At 33.2% G+C, this 18247-nt stretch overlaps 1 protein-coding gene and 1 non-coding gene across 2 annotated transcripts in view; both read right to left on the bottom strand.

Moving 5' to 3' along the window:
- The window catches only part of CNTNAP5 (contactin associated protein family member 5), a 939273-nt gene that overhangs the window by 680235 nt on the left and 240791 nt on the right, over positions 1-18247 (bottom strand). The window lies entirely within an intron of this gene.
- LOC126010175 (small nucleolar RNA SNORA51) lies at positions 7252-7383 on the bottom strand. The gene has a single exon (XR_007496304.1). It is a non-coding gene; the product is annotated as a small nucleolar RNA SNORA51 (small nucleolar RNA).

Genomic DNA, 18247 nt, shown 5'->3' with positions numbered 1-18247 from the left:
ATAGCAGTTCATTGGCCTATATGAATTGCAGGAGCGTCTGATCAACTTCTGAAAAAATTTTATGGGCATTTTTATAGAGATTGCATTAAATTTGTACAATGCTTCAGGAACTATTGACAATATTTTATGTCAATCCATGCAATCCTTTTGCATCGTACATATTTCCATGTATATATTTGTATATATCAGAATATATATGGAGATTAAAATATATACCATTTTTATTAATTTAAGCAGTTTTTTATAGTATATACATGCAAATATAGTTTTTAGTACATATACTATACTTTATATATAATATGCAGTTTTGTAGTTTGCATATAATACATAATATTTTATATAAATATAGTTAACATATATTATGCATCTTATATATATATATTACTTTAGTTAAATTTACACTAAGATACTTAATTTTGGGGGCACAATTGTGAATTGAATTGTGTGTGTGTGTGTTGTTTTTTTGTTTGTTTATTGGGTTACACCCAGCAGTGCTCAGGGGTTACTCCTGGCTCTACATTCAGAAATCACTCCTGGCTGGCTCAGGGGACCATATGAAATGCCAGGATTCAAACCACCATCCTTCTGCATGCAAGGCAAATGCCTTACCTCCATGCTATCTCTCAGCCTTTTGAATTGTTTTTTAATATCATTTTCTTTTCTTTCATTATTTTCGCTTAGAAAAACCATGGAATTTTACCTATTACCTTTGTGGCCTGCACTTTACTATAAAAGTTTATTATTTTAGAAGTTGTTTTGTGTAGTCTTATGATTTTTTAGATACAGAATTATGTCTTCTGAAAACAGTAAACTTTCTTTCTTTCCTATTTTGATTCTCTTGATGTCTTTTTCTTGCCTAATTGCCACAGCAAGTACTTCCAGTTCTATTTTGAATAGAAATGGTGAATGGGTGCAACTTTGCCTTGTGCCACATATTAATTAAAAGGCTTTTATTTTTTCTCAGTGGTTATAATGCTTGCAATGACTTTGTGATAAATGGATTTGACAATATTGAGGAATATTCCTTCAATTCTTATCTTCTTGAGATTATCTTCATGAATGAGTATTGAATCTTGTCAATGACTATATTTCTAAGAATATAATAGAAAGTGACATAGAAACTGAGTATAATATGTAAGGCCTAATCTCTTCTTGAAGTGATCTAATCAATCATAGAACATGGGAATGTCAATGTCGTGGCTGAACTTCAAAAAATTTTTTGTGACTTTGTGTGTGTGTGTGTGTGTGTGTTTGGTTTTGGACAACTCCCTGCTGTGCTCAGGGAACATTTCTGGCTATGTTCAAAGGATCAGATGAAGTGCTGCAGATTAATCACATGTGGGCTGCATTCAAGTTATTTGTTGTAAATATTCACTTTTGTAAATATTCACTATCCCTTTGGTCCTGAAAATAGTTTTAAAAATCGAGTGATAGATGTATATACCCAAAGAATACACAAAACTAATATGAAAAGATATGTCCACATTTCTTTTCTTGGGAAAATTATTGCAATAGGCCAAATCTGAAAAAATTCATGAGATGAATGACAGATGAATAAATGAAGTAGTCTATATACATAATGAAATGCTTCTTGAATCTAAGTTTAAATAAGTCATAGAGAAAACACCTAGGTTAAAGTGCTTGCCTTGTGTGTGGTCAATACTAGTTGTATCCCCAGTATATCACATGGTCCTGCAAGCACTAATAAGAATAATATTTGAGCACAAAGCCAGGGGTAATTACTGGTTCTTAGTACAACTAGTTGTGCTCTAAGCAAACCGAAATAAAGATGAAATCCTGCCTTTTGTCACAACATAAATAAAACTAGAAGGGTCAGACTGAGTAAAACAAGTCAGGAGAAAAAGAAATACTTTTTATCTCACTCATATGTGGATAATCACATGGATTATCTCACTCATATGTAAATATATAAAAGTAAAGTAAAAGGACAGACAAAATAAAGTGAAAATATATTATTTTCTCTGAGATTATCAGAAAACATGATTGAGATAATATCAGTATGAAGAGTAAAGAAAGTACTGAGACATGATGGAGTACAGTAGAAGAATATTAATGAATTTAGTGTGGGATAAATTTTTTCATATTTATTGAATATAAGAATTAGTTGGCACTCGGGGCCCAAGACAATGCAGCAAGTATTGCATTTGCTGTGCCAAAGGCATACCTGTCTTTGATCTCTAGCATCCCATATAGTCCTGCAAGGACTGCTAGGAGTGATACTTGAGTGCAGGACAGTGAGTGACCTCTAAGTACAGCATTGTGTGGCCCCAAACACAAAATTTTTTTAAAAAACAAGTATAAGTTGACTCTTTAGAAGCTTTATATTTATGTTATATTCTGACTCATGATCTTTTGTATATATTTACTCCAATTAAATTTTTTAATATTAATTAAAAGTGTTAAATCAAGCTGGCCTGGATGAACAGTTGTAGGGCTTTTGCCTTGCACGTGGCCAACCCCGGATGGATCCCACCCTTTCCAGCATCCCATAAAGTCCCAGGGCCAGGGGCAATTTCTGAGCACAGAGCTAGGAGCAACCCCTGAGTGCTGCTGGGTGTAGCCATAATACCAAAATAATAATAAATGTAAATTCCTCCTGTAAAACTTTACTTGTTTTCTATAGGACAGCTCTAAAATTAAGTTTTCTATATATACAATGCATTATTGCTACAGTAGCATCAGACATATATAAATTCTTAAAATTCTAAAATCAATTGAGAATTAAAATCAAATTTTTATTCTTTGGAATATAATTTGTCCTTTTTGAACTATAAAGTCTTGGAGCAAGATAATTGTACATTGGTTGAGGTACTGGACTTACATGTAGTTGACCATAGTTTGATTCCTCAACATCATTGTGAATAGCTACAAATACTACAAATGGGATAAAAACATTTTCTTGATCCCCCCAAATCCATAAATTAAAAACATTTATGTTGGAAAATAGTACAAGGATTAAGGCAATTGTGTTGCACATAGTCAAACCCAGTTCCACAATAGACACCCAATATGGTCCTCCAATCACTATTAGGAGAAACTCTTGATGACAGAGCCAGGACTAATCCTGGGTACTACCAAGTTTATACAAATACTCCTTCCAAGAATTAAATAAACTATTTTTAAATACATGTTATTTTTCAATTAACATAAAAACATAAACATAAAAACATCAACATAAATTATTATCATTATCTGACAGTAATACATTTTCAAAATATTCTTTTTCTGCCGAGTCAATAGTACTTTACTTATCGTGAATTAATAGACATTAAAAGTACATTGACTTTAGATATTTTTACTCAAACCCAGTCAATACATTTTTGCTTTTGTTTTGTATCACACACTTGGTGGTGTTCAGTGCATACACTGAGCTCTACACTCCTAGAAGAAATCAGAACCCAGGTGAGATGTATGCAAGAAAGGCACTTTATTTGCCTTTTTCTCTTTGGCTCCTCAAGACATTTTTGAGAATGAAAGGTAAAAAATGAAAATTATATGTACTACTAGGTTTGAACAAGGAGCAAATACAAGAGATAATGAGTCGAAATACCTGTCCAGCCAGCTCTCATTTTAAACACGAATCTTAAGCTTGAGTTAAACAGATGTCATTTCTGTAATTTTCAAGGCAATTAGTTGATATTATGTAAATATACAGATATGCATATATTAAATATATATAAACCCACACGCAATGCCATGACTTGCCAAAATGCAATTTTAACTAAACTTCAACTAAAGCTCATTGAAAATGACATAGCATTTTCTGTCATTTTTAGATTGCACTTACTGAATACTTACTAAATATTTGGATAATGCATATATATGATTAAAACAAAATCTTTGAGACTCAGGGTCAAGTGATATTGTAAACTCAGCAACACTTTAATAAAGAGTAGAAAACAATTTTTATTAATGTACCCCTGCTTTACAAAGTTAATCAGAGTTGAGATTTACATATAAAACCTTCCAGCACCAAAATCACTCCCAGTTTCAACTTCTCTCCACCTATGTTCCCAGGTTCTTTTCCATAAATTCATCATTCAGCCTCCCCTCTTGACATACATCTTTTATTATTTGGATGTTAAAGTTTTGTTCCTATCAACACCCATATGTTTGACTTTCCCTTGATCCATTACCTGTCTTTCTTCTCCTGTCCTATACTCTATTTTCTTTTCATTCTTCAAATCTGGGACAAAGTGTGGTCTAGATATCCATCCTTTAAATAATTATAAATCCCCCATGAAGTTGCTTTAAATACCACATGTAAGTATTACTGTTCCGTGTTTATCCTTCTTCTTATAACTTACGTCATTTAACATTATTATCTTTCATTTCTATCTATGTTGCAGCAAATAGCATTATTGTATAATTCTTATAGCTGTGCATTATTCCTTTGTGTATATATAACACATTCTCACAAACACTAGACTATTATTGGACATCTAGGTTGATAAAAAACTTAGCTATTGTACTAAATGCTGCAAGAATAATTTTGAATGAATGTTTTCCTGTCCTCCAGAAAGATACCCAAAATTAGAACTGCTGGACCATATGGCAACTCAACACTGAGTTTGTGAAAAACTTTTCATAATGTTTCACATAAGTATTGAAGAAGATAACATTTCTACTAGCAGTGGATGAGAATTCCTTTTTTATCAAATCCCTGCCAAGAGAGATTATTCCCAGTGTTTTTTGATATGTGCCATTCTCATTAGGGTAAAATGATCATATTGTCAACTTGATTTGAATTTCCCTAATGATAACTGTTGATGAGCATTGTTTTATGTGCCTGTTGGCCATTTTTTGGTCTTATTTGGAAAAGTGTTTATTTGTTTTGAGAATAAGGATCTTACAGTACTAAGAATCTATACCTTTTCTGGTGTATCCTTACTTCCTTTTTTCCATTTTCTTTGTTGTTGTTGTTGTTGTTGTTGTTGTATTGAAGCCATTTCTGGCAATGTTAAGAGCTTACACCTTGCTCTGTTCTCAGATATTACTCAGAGACCATATGTGGTACAGGGAGTAAAGCCAGATCAGTCATATGCAAGGCAAGTGTCTTATCCACTGTACTATCTCTCTGGCCCTTGCCTCCTCTCTTTAAATTTTTATATCTATGTTCCATTTATATCTATGTTCTATTTCATGATACTTTGGATAATAGCTTGTTTGATTAATCTTTATGCAAAGACTAAAGGAAGTATTTTTTTAAATAAGAATTTATAGTAAGGCTTTATTAGGTGGATGAAAATTCAAGAATAGAAAAAACAATAGGAAGTTTACTTTTTCAAAAATAGAGAAAACTTAGTTGTAATAAAGGTTTTCTATTTCTTTCCTTTTTTTACATTTTGCTGGCTTTTTTAATATAATTTTTATTTTAATCATAGTGGCTTACATATTGTTGACAATAATATTATAGGTAAATATTTACATAAAATCAGGGGGGATTCCCATCAAATTGTCCTCCCTACACCTCCGTTTTTGTCCTATCTCCCATATCCTCTTCCCTCACCCCCAGGGCTGTTAGAATATGTGGTCCCCTATGTACCTATCCTACTACATAGTAGTCTTACACCTGTTTGGTCTTGGTGCCTTCCTTATTTCCCCCTCTACTTGGGAGGCAGGACTAGCTAGTTCAATTTGCATGGTTTTGTTTGAAGAAGAGAAAAGTAATAAACTGTGTTAAAAGTCTAATACTCTGAAAGTGGGCGGAATCCTTCTAGAGGCTCTCATCATCGATTTGAGAGATGAAGGAGAAAAAGAAGTTGAAACACTCCACCAGTACAAAAAGAAGTGTCCAATATCCAGTGAGGACTCCAACAATAACGATAAGCACCTCAAACAAACAAACAAACAAACAAAAAATAAAAAATAAAACAAACAAAAAAATGCCATGGTCTTGAGATAAGAAACATGGCATAGCACATAAAGAAAGAAAAGAAATGAAGAGAAAAAAATAGGTATAACTGGGGACAACAGTTTCAATAACCACACCCAAACAGAGAAATTGACCAAAAATAGATAGGTAAATAAAAATAATAATGATAATAAATAAAGATAAAAAATAATATATAAAAAATAAATAATATTTTGTGCTTTTTTTTCCCTCCTGCCTGGCACAGTAAATATTGGGGTCATTCGAAAAGGAATTCACCTTGCCTAAGAGATATGGGGTTTCTCCGTCCTTGGAGTATATTGTCATGGGATTAACTATAGACTCTGTTCAGGATCATTTACTCTCCAAATGGTGCTTTTGTGGTGTTTGGAAGACTTCTGTTCTGTCCTGGGTGATACATTCAGACCTCTGTGTCTAGAGAGAGATCTCAGTATCTGCACAGATCCAGGGGTGGGACTTATGATGAAGTCAGTCTTTGTGGTTCTAGAAGTTCTGTTCCCTCAGTGTCATTTTAATTTATTTTCTGTGGTCTTTGCACTGTACCTAGGATGGCACCTAGGATAGCGTCTTTCTTTGTGCTTCCAGAAGCACATTCCGTTACAATGGTCTCTGCTAGACCTTTGGAACTGGGGATCATGGTTATTGTTCAGGTCGTAATTCAAACCTTAGACTAGGGCTTTTTTATTGGTCCCAAGATGTATTCGTCTGGTCATGGTTCTAGCAGCCAGTCATCTGTAAATCGCGATCTTGGCTTTTGGACCTACCAAAGGGTGACAAGTCTTCTGATTTTGTCTTATTGTTAGCTGGTAAGGTAGGATAAGCTGCTGTTAGGTCAAGTTGTTCCCATTTTCCTCGTTGTCAGGATATCATATTAGAGCTAGCACTTGTTGGTGACCCCGCAGTATTAAGGCTGTCCCAGATGGGATTTGTTTCCTGCAGCTGTCGTGGAGAACTGTGCCGTTTCTATGTCTGGGATCCAGGGTTCAAGGCTAAAGGAAGTATTTTTATTTTAGAAGTTTATAAAGAGGATTAAAAAGAATTCTAATCAATTCATATCAGCAGTAAATCTAACTTCAAAACCGGCTTGTGGAGCCAAAGCGATAGGACAGCTGTGGGTCATTTGTCTTTCACTGGGCTGATCCATTCCCCTGCATCCCATATGGTCTCCCAAGCCAGGAGCAATTTCTGAATGCATAGCCAGGAGTAACCACTGAGTGTCATCAGGTATGGCTCAAAAACAAACAAAAAAAACACACAATAAAACAAACAACAACAAAAAAAAAAACCAACAACAAGCTTGTGCTTCTGTAAATCATTCAAAATCTATTTTCTTTTTTTTTTGTCCCCCAATTCACAATCCAGACTAGGCAAGGGCCTGTGTTGAGGTGTATATGGGGTGCATTTTCTGTACCTCCGACTTCTATACAGTCAGTGTAAAGAACACAGCCTGTGGTAAAAATTGAGAGGCCTTATCTTTTCTTTTTTTTTTGATTTTTAATATATATATCATATATATTTTTTATAAAATATATTTTCTTGAGGAATTAATTGTGACTGTCCATTCATCTACTTTGAAAGGAACTGGACAATATGATTTGGTTGTTTATCATTCAAGACAAATTCTGATAAATGGTCTCAAGATCATGGGCCTCCAGCAATGTAGAATCTTAAAAAAAATTTCTATCAAGACTTCTTATTTTATGGAGAAACTAGGCTCAAGTAATTTTCTAATTTAAACCAAATATCAGTATCTAGCAAAAAATCTGTTTGAGGTCAATTACTTGGTCAATCCTCCAGTTGGATTTTTCTGATCTTTAAATGTTGCTGGCATACATTCTGACTAGTTTGCGACCAGACCCAAGAGTGAACACAGTGTTTGTATGCTTGTGGGGTGGGTGGGTGGAGGGAAGCGGAAGGCAGGTGTACAGAGCTGGATAAAACCTTCTGTGAGCGACTTCAGTGAGAGTACTCATTTATTACAAAGGGATACAAAACAGGAAGGGATATTTAAACTGCTATACAGCCAATAGGGAAAGCAGGATTTATCCATGACAAGATTGAACAAAGAGAAATAAAGGGCCTTACTGCTCAGGTGTAAATGCCATCATGCCTGCAGATGTGACCTATGTGACTGGAGGCAACATGATGTACATGACAGGGGGACACAGAACGTGTGCTCTGTTGTGGCTTGCCAAATGTTTGCTCTAATAGGCTATCATTTCCCTCTCCCCATACCTGGTGGGATGGGGTTGTTTGGCCCAAGAGTGCCCCCTTTCTGAGGCTTCTTTCAGCAGACATATGAGTCTGTCCTGCTAGAGAGGCATTCTCAATGGAGTCCAAGCCTGTATTTGAAAGGCCTAGGCTACAGTAAACCCAATTACATATTCTGTCGTTAAATTTAGTACTCAGCAGCTATCCGTAAGAAGGGTAAAAAAATATGGTCAACTTATGTGGCAGAATCACCAAAAGGAAAAGTTTATCCCTCTAGCAGTCACTGAGACCACACTACCCTTTCACTAGCAACATGCTATGCAACTTAACATGCTATGTTAAGAATGGCCACAAAAATTTGTAAATATAACTAGTTTAAAGAAATATATTCAGAACAAGGATGAGAGAAAGCTTGACCATGACCATGAAAAATATATTCTGGGAAGGGAGTAAAAATAATATGTTTTCGAATTCTCATTTCTAAATCTTTGGTCTTAATTTATCTTGTCCCAGGTTAGGAATTGCTTTTTCCTCTTCTTTCACTACATTTTATACATCAGGGATATTGGAGTAGTCTACAGATATGAACTTCAAGACTCAGAAGTAAATACTACCCAGTATGTATTGACACCATTAGCATGTGTCAAACATTCAAACTGAGATTTAGCAAAATTCAAAATATACATTCCAAACATATTTAATTATATTTTTAATTTAAAAAGAATCAAATAGAATAATATTCTAGTTTCAGCTTTAATTTTAAAATAATCCTCCTTTATTTTCTTCTTCTTATCTAAATCTATGCAGCTGAATTCCAGGTTACTGGCATCATTTTAGCTTGTGCTGGCTAAGCAAAGTACTTCTAACTGGAACACAATTAATTACAAGTTATTGTTCTATTAGAATTCAGTCTGCAAGAACACTGATATTAGTGCCCTATTATTTATAAAATGTTTTATTTTATATACGTTGGATTATTATTCTTATTTAAATAAGAATACAGCACAGGGCATTGAAAAATCAAATATTTTCAATAAAACTGGAAAATGTGTTATGAGGGTCATTTTATGAGAGAAAGCAAATAATGATGTTAATCTCAAAGAACTGTGGCTTCTGCTTTAAGCAAGGCAGTTAGAAGATCTGTAGTAGAAAGGGTAGTGATTTTTTTGAAAATGAATTTTTATGTAATAGTAAAGACACTGATTTTCCCTTTACATATTTTGTTATGCATGTAGAATTGGGTTTATGATTAACACAATTCTTATTGTCTTTTTTAAAGGGAATAATCTCTCCCCTGTAGAATTTATAAAAGCACTTAGCAGACAATGTGTAGCAAGTATAATTGTTTTTATTGTATATATAAAGAAGTGAACTCAGGACAAAAACAATAATAATTAAACAATTCTATTTAAAAGTGCCTCTATTCTTTGATAATTTTTTCTTTTTTTCCATAATTATTTTTTTAATTTATTTTTTTAATTTTTTATTTTTAATTAGGAGAATAATGATGAAAAGAAAAGAAGGTAAAGTTACAGTGGAAGGTCAATCACCCATAAACAGAGTTCTCAAAAGAAATCCCCTTGCTGAAGCCTAAATATTGAGTTTACAGTCAAAGAACATTAAGAAAAATAAGGCAGAACCCATGTACAATTACTTTGTCCACAAGTCCTCTGATAGTAGTACATTATAACATTTCTTAGCAGTACACAAAGCAATCTAAAGACATGAAATTTATGTGACTCCTTAAACATTGAAGGCATAGTATTTTTTAATATTTTCATGCACATGCATATTAGTTTAAGTTAACATCAAAAGTTTAAGGTTTTTTTTTAAGGGTTAGAGTCAAAAGAGCACAGTAAAACAGTGTTAGAGTGGCAAATATTGTTTGCATAGGCCCACCAAAATATGGGGGACTTGGAAAGGAAAAGCCTTGGTCTAAATACAAGGAGACCCTACCCCCAAAATTTCCTGGCATAAGACCAATTTTAGGCTCCAAGCAAACTAGTTTATTCAATCCAAGTCATTGTTGGTAGTGCCAATACAGTTTTATTTTTCATGCACTCTCTATTGTTGGCATCAGGTTTCTGTATTAAAGATCCTGGAATCTGCACATTCTACATTGAAGTCAGGCTGGTGTGGAGTATCCTCTAGTTTTACCTCACAATTAAGGGGCAATACAGAAAGCCCTGTCCCTTAAGCAGGTCATTGTTGTTGTTAAGTTTTCTCAGTGTTAAGGGAAGTCTCTTTTGAGTAGGTCTATGTCAGAGCAGCGGTAGGGTCTTCCCTGGTAGAGGATTCCCTCCAGGTGATGTTATAGACAACCTTGGATGTTTTGTAGATGTCTTCCCTAGATCAGGGATGGATGGAGAATGCCCATTCTTCTGAGGCCTGTGCCAGGTGTTTATGTCAATGTTCAGGGTGTAAGGTCCCATTGCACTACAAGATTTGCATATTTCCATCTCTATTAGATAAGAACTTATTTGTATATATAGTGTTTTCCCGTTTTAATGTGCCTATGCAAACAAGAAATAAAGCCACGTGGCATATCAGAGTATATGGGGGCGTAAGAACACGTCCAGCAATACCAATGACTTGGTTCAAACATAAGCATTAAACTGAAGGACTCTTTCACCAAATTCCCTATTGAAAGAGTTCACAAAAAGAAGAAAAGATAAAAAATGGAGGGGGGGGATCATCAATGCATAAGAAAATATTCAGCAAGTGTTATAGCCGTCAAAGAAAACACACTTAAAATGTTGAAAAGACATACATGTCCTTTTTATACCTTTTGGAATAGTTAGGGGGTGTTAAATCCAGGGCACCACAATAATTTCTAATTCAAAATATTAGAGAGCTATTATCATTATATATCCCATTCTTGGCTAATCTTTTTTGCATTTTGATGAAATTTTGGCAATATGCAAAATCCTACACTATTAATAAAATTTATAATTACCATTGTGACATCAAATTCAAAAGTAAAATGTAGCAAAGATTTCTTTTTTTCTTCCTTGGTTTTTGGGCCACACCTGGTGACGCTCAGGGGTTTCGGGTTACTCCTGACTATGAGCTCAAAAGTCGCACCTGGCTTGGGGGACCATATGGGATGCCGGGGGATCGAACCACAGTCCGTCCTAGGCTAGCACAGGCAAGGCAGGCACCTTACCTCTAGCGCCACCACGCCAGCCACACATTTTCCACTTTTAATAAAATTAAGAAAGATAATCAAAATTAAAGATTAGGATTCATAATTTAGAAAAAGGCAAGATAAAGCACACCAAGATTTACATATATTTATACATATCTTATATGTTTATTCAAGTTTATTAGCCATAAAGATATAATTGAATCTAGAGCATATTAAAATAATAAAAATTACAAATAATTATTTTTCTTTATTTCTATATACTAGTATGTATATATTTAACATATACACATGCTTTATTAAGGGTTATGTGAAAATGCCATCAAAACAGATGCATTTTATAAATATTCATGTTAATTATGAACATCTATAAATATTCAAATTTCTATGAAAAAGTATCTGCAAATATTCTTTTTGACATTACAAACTTAAAAATTTCACAAGGTTTTTCAGCTATCAACAATATTTTTAATTAATTTCTTTATTTGCCTTTCCATTTCTTAAGTTGTTCTGATGTACAAAAAGCACATGCATAGCTGAATTTTGGAACTTACATTAATTGTGGTTCTCAGGCACATGTTGGTTTTAGTCTTTTCTTGGAGTTACAAACTTGGTTCTGGTATTCAGAGACAAAGTTGCAGTATTATATAATTATTGTGGTAAGCAGGCTGGTAAATAGGAGGTAATATACTTTGTTTTATACCAAGGGTCATAAACAGTAGAGTCACTGGAACTAAATTTGTAGCCTAAGCCAATCTATCACTGAGTTTCTTCCTAGGTTTCCTATGTATTTATTTTTAAAATAACTACAGTATTAGAGGAAGAAATATTTCATGTTTTCATAATTAAAAATTTAGGTTTATTCATTATGTAAAAATAACAAAGATGTTTACTGAGTTGTAATTTATTTAATACATTATTCATTTAGTGATAGATACAAGTCAATGAGAAGTCTAACACAAAGAGTAAAATGTAGAAGAATATATAAAGGAATCCAGGCTATTACATTTAAATTCATGTCTCAGAAGGAGAAATAAGTGTCAAAGTTTTCTTAGAAATTTTTTTTCTTCACATATCTCCAAAAAAAGGCCTGTACTCAGGACAGAGTAGTTGGTCATTGGTCATTACCTATGAATCACCTGACATTCATCTGTATACACCACCTATAACAGGAACAGCAGTTGTAGGATTTCTTCATAGGACTGGCATGGGGCAACTGACACGATTGGATATAGCTAAGAGAATAGTCTTCAAGCAAAGTTTGCCTGGTAAGCACAGAAATTACTGTTAGAATATGTATATTTTGGTAAAGTTCCCTTTTCAACATCCAACACACATATGTATTCCTAAATTTTCTTTATAAACACAGCATCTGAAAGATAACATCCTTACATTTTAAGTGTGAAAGACAGGTTGGTAGGTCCAAACATAGAAATAAAATATAAAGAATATGTTTTTTTAGAACTAATGTGGATTTGTATCAGGAAACACTCTATTTTCACAATGCTTTTATTTCTCTTACCTACATTCCAAATTCTTCATATTCACAGAAGTAACCATATATAGCCAATTGAGTTGTAGCCTAGCACTAAACACATATCTTTATCTTTAAACATTCCAAGAGTGGTTCTTTGGCCCTCAATTATTGCAATATGTGCTAATTTTGGACACATAGGACAAAACTGTAGTTGAATTGTTGCAAAATCAAAATACATATTTGAAAAATTTTCATAGCCCTTCATCCTACTGATAAACCAGAGCATCACTCTCATCTACTTGTCCATCTGTGCTAACATTTCAAGTACACATTTCATGAATTAATCTTAGGTCTGACTAGAAATTTTTCTATTTTTCTCTTGAATTCACCTTAATTTATTGCATGCAAAATCTGTTTAACAGATGCTTGATATTCCAAATTACAAACAAATAGGACAAGATACTAGGGGCTCATGATTCTCTGATATGATATTCTCTGATTCTCATCCCTGCCCCAGGAAGTACCTTTGATGTTTAGGACTAAATAATTCTAGTCTTATTTTTAAAATTTAGTTCATCAATCTTTTATTAATACTCAAGATAATAAAAATGCCTTCCAATTTTCTCTGACATTATGAATATATTGTTTTAAATTTTTGATTGTTTTAAATTAGAGAATATTTTAAAGACTAACATCGAGACACTTGATATATAAACATTCAGCAACTCTCTGCTCTGTAGTTAAGAGCCATGAATGTAATTGTGGTTCTTTTTAGTTACCAAATAGAAGAAAAGATTATCTCCCACATGAGTAATTGCAATGGGTCAGAGTTTTAAAGTACAAGATCAATTTCTGCTCCTATTCTTAACTTGTTTGTGATCTCTATCTTTATAGTTAATATTGAGGTAATCAAATTTGAAATCTTACCTACCAAGAAGAGAAATGTGTTGCTACTATATTACGTTTTGCTCTCTTTCTTATCAACAGCTGTTGTTGCTATAATAAATTTAATAGGTGGCTTTCTCTGTACTTTCTTTTGTACTTAATCTCTGGATAGATTCTTCATTTCCTTGAGGTCTCTGGAGTTCTCCACTTTTGCTAGAGCCAAGTAGACACTAGGGGTTCAGTCTTTGACCTAGAGTTATTTTCTTCCATTTTCAAAAACTCCCCCAGGCTCTTCCTCTAGCTTTTGTGTCTCCTTCCAGGACTCTCAGCTAATTGCCTTTAATGAGTTTGGGTAGATAACTAAATCTGTAACCACAAGGGTTATTACACACACACACATACACACACACACACACACACACACACACACACACGCTGCGCACGCACACTCTCACTTGCACACTGGACTAAACTAAGCTTGATTTTCATTTTAGATACAAAGCCTAAGAGTAAAAGTAAGAGTTAGTGTCCTTTGGGTTCTTCCACTAGGTTTATAATGCATAGCTTCCTTTCATAGTGATTATGATTATATTTTCTGTTTATTAAGCACTCTGTAATGTTTTCATGTATTAGTATATTTATTGTTTTCAGAGTGAATTACAAAGTGAAATCACTATCCAGAAGCACAAACATTACACTGATAGATTTATTGAAAATGTTCATTTTTAATTTGTGCCTTTACTGAGAGCATTCAGCAACCAATGTTTCACCCATCACTTTAATGTATAATTATTTAGTAGATTTGCTCCTTTACAAAACACATAAGATCTGTACACCCACTATGAAGAAGAGAAAGATATATGCAAAATATTAATCATTTATGAGATTTAGAGAATCACCACCTTTCATATTTTAAAACAAGACATAATTTATGTTTAAAAATATTAAAGTAGGGGCTGGAGAAATAGCATGGAAGTAGCACATGTGTCTCGCATGAAAAGGACGGTGGTTAGAATCCCGGCATCCCATATGGTCCCACTAGCCTGCCAGGAGCGAATCCTGAGTTTAGAGTCAGGAGTATCCCCTGAGCGCTGTGGGTGTGACCCCCCAAAAAATTAATGTAAAGTGCCAGAGAGGTGGCAAGAACACTGTTTGCCTTACCCGCGCTAGCCTAGGACTGACTTTTGTTTGATTCTCCAGGGTCCCAGAAGGTCCAGGAACGTTTCTTAAGCGCATAGCCAGGAGTAACTCCTGAGTGTCACTGGGTGTGACCCAAAAACAAACAAACAAACAAACAAAATCGAAGTAAAAGACTTAGTAAATAAAAGATAGCAAATAAATTTTCTCATTATGCCCAGTTAACATAATTCAGTTACTTTATGTTAAAAATAGAATACTTTCCTATAAATTGAGATATGCCCATTATTTCCTAATTCGAGGTGATAATATTAGCATTGTAAGTATTTATACAGAATGGAAAGTATAAATTATGTGAAGTTTCAGGAAACCCTCTAAACTATTTAATATTGGGATTGATTTAATATTAAATATCAAATAATACATTTTAAGCACAATTTCTTAGTTTGATATTAGCTGTTGGATCCTGCCACTTTTCAGAAGCAACCTGCCTTATATTAAAAATGGCACACATCTGCTAGCCAATGGAAGTCCATTTGAAGAGCCATGAAGCTTGAAAAGTCCATATGTAGTCTTGAAGGTTGCATATTGAGTTATTTTTCATGTTAAATGTTAAAATTTTACATGTATAAATGACATATAAATTTATAGACATATAAATTTATAAATGTATAAATGTAACATATTTGTTCCTTAACAAGAAAATTTTCCTTATGTTGAAAATTTCCTCCCAACACTTCTGCAAATGATTGCATTAATATGGGAACACTATAGGCAAGTAGTCAGAGAGGAACTTTCCATGATTAAGTATAAGAGTTGAGGGCTAGATGAAGGCTCCTGATTTTTCTGTCAAAACCAAATGCTACTTTGATAATTCTGATTGACCAGTCTTCTTCCGACCATTTTTTTCTGTTTTTGTTTGTTTGTTTGTTTTTTGCAAAACCTCACCTAGTGAAAAGATAATTTAAGGTTAACCAAAGTTCTAAAGATGAATAACAGGAAGAATTTAAAGATAAGATTAAGCTTTGAGGACCTTTACTTTTCTGCTCCATTCTGGATTCACAATGCAGTTTGTTTCTCTCAATTAACTGTTCACTGTAACCCATAAGAAATCCCAAGTCAACAGAGCAGTAGAGAGAAATTCATGCAAAGTAATTGTACACAAGATTCTATTTAAATACCTGCCATGATGGGGAAAATAACCACTGTGGTAGAATTTAGTGATATAAAAGGTTACATAGAAAATCAATCCCAGTTCTGGGTAATTATCCCCAGGAAAGAATAACACTCATCAGAAAGGATACATACACACCACTATTTGTCACATCTGGAATTTCATTAAAGATGAACTACTACGTTTCTTTCCACTATTTGTGCCTGTCGTCCTTAAATAACTTGACAATATAAAATTTCATTTACGTAGGTAGTCTCCACAAAATCAAAGGCAAGATTCAGAGTGTGTCTATTTCTTCAGAGAGCTCTTAAAAATAGACAACTGATAAATAAGTGTGTAATGACATGAATTTATTTCAATAATTTGAATGCTTATATGAATATCAGAAAATAAAGAATACAATTTAAAAAATTACAATGTAATAGCATTTTATTGCTTATGATACTAATTATTTAACCAAATTTTTAAAACAAAGTGCTAAACAAATAATAATTTTGTGCTTTGGTCTGTATTAAAGGAAGAAATGAGATTAAATGCAGCCATAAACCTCTAGATCTTCTCTTTACAGGATTATTTTATACAGCTAACCAGTAAAATCTTATAAATATTGTATCTAATAATATTAATTTTGTGTGTCACACATACATCTACACATATTTCTTCAAATTTTTGCTTATGGTGTTTCTCCTACTGAGTATGTTCCCCTCCTACTATCAATCTTCTCTTCCAGTCTCCTATATTTAATGAATTTTTATTAGGCATAACTGAAGGGTAGACCCTCTCAATTGGTCTCTTTAAATTACCTCCCACCTATGAACTCCTAACCATTCTTTCTCAACAGTTGCATGTATTTGAAATACCATCAATGCTATTCACACAGACTACGCTGTGATTGTTTATGTCTGGAATTGAGCTTCATATTCAGAGAATTCAGAGAATATTAACTTTACCTTAAACTCCCCTTTTATTCTCCAAACCTAGCACATTGTTAGTGTCTAATGAGAATTTGAAAGCCTTATGTTGATAGTAATGAGATTCTTACTCTCAAATTGTTTTCTGAAATTGGTACTATATCAAACAATGATCAATACTAAGGATGATCTCGGCCAAATTGGCAGAATAAATTTATATAAATCATGAAGATCAGAGAGCATCTTCCAGAAAATTTGGAAGTCACTCAAGGATGAAATCAGGGAACTGATGACCAAAATGTATAATGCTGTGTTTCAATTAAACTTTGAGAAAAGTGCTGATAAGAATGTGAATCTTCTTTATTAACATAGATTTTTAGAATACTTCAAAGAATATCTTATTGTATAGATATATAATATATCTATATATTTGTTATATATAATATATAATATATTATTGTATATATACCTATACAATTTAGAACTTTAAAATAAAGAATGTCATTTATTGATATATCGGGGAAGGTAAACATAATATTTATAGAAGAATGTTGTAATGCTAATAAAATAATATATATTTAGAGTAGAGTGAATAAAAGGGTGATAGAGGCTTTAAATTGTTCATATACAGAATGACTCAGCCACGATATTGAACAAAGAGAGCACATATACAAGACAGTACATGACAGTATCAATCAATAAAAGGAATCAGAACCTTTAGTTGTTGCAAAAAGATCCAAAAGCACATCCAGGACAACAGGAATAAATATGTGTATATCTATGCATAAGTACTGGTTGGAGACAAATGAGTTAATATGTATATAAGTCTGTTCCACTTTTGGTCCTGATGACATTTTTTAACTGATTCATCAAATAAAGATTTAGGACAAAAACTAGTTTTATATGATTTTTAAATAGTTATGAACACATCACTGAGTCTGAGCCATCATTAAAGTGGGTCAAAAATCACTAAGGAATATATTCTAATAATCTCTAAGTCCATAAGGTTATTTTTCAATGGGGCTTATTTACCATGATTGTTATTGTCAGATGAGAATTAATTTTATTTTGGTTTGCTTTAGCAGGCTACTTTCCAAGAGGACTATAATGCTTCTTAATTTCTAATAAAATTAATGTTAAGAATATTGTTCCACATGCCATGAGTCACTAAGGACCAAGAGAACTATATATGTCTGAATCTAGTTTATCACTTTAAACATATGATATGAGCCATGGTTTTTGGTCTTTATAAATTTTGATTTCTTGTTTTGTAAAGTAGTCTTAATTCATTAGAAGTATTTCTGAATTATTTAACTGTATTTTTCACTTTAACAAAATGCTTATTCATGATTTCCAGTAAGCAACATTGGAGAAGACCATAATGAACCTAAAG

This window comes from Suncus etruscus, chromosome 5 (genome assembly GCF_024139225.1).
Source record: "Suncus etruscus isolate mSunEtr1 chromosome 5, mSunEtr1.pri.cur, whole genome shotgun sequence".
Lineage (NCBI taxonomy): Eukaryota > Metazoa > Chordata > Mammalia > Eulipotyphla > Soricidae > Suncus > Suncus etruscus.
Note: the sequence above shows the minus strand (reverse complement) of the source record. Positions and strands in the feature narration are given on the sequence as shown.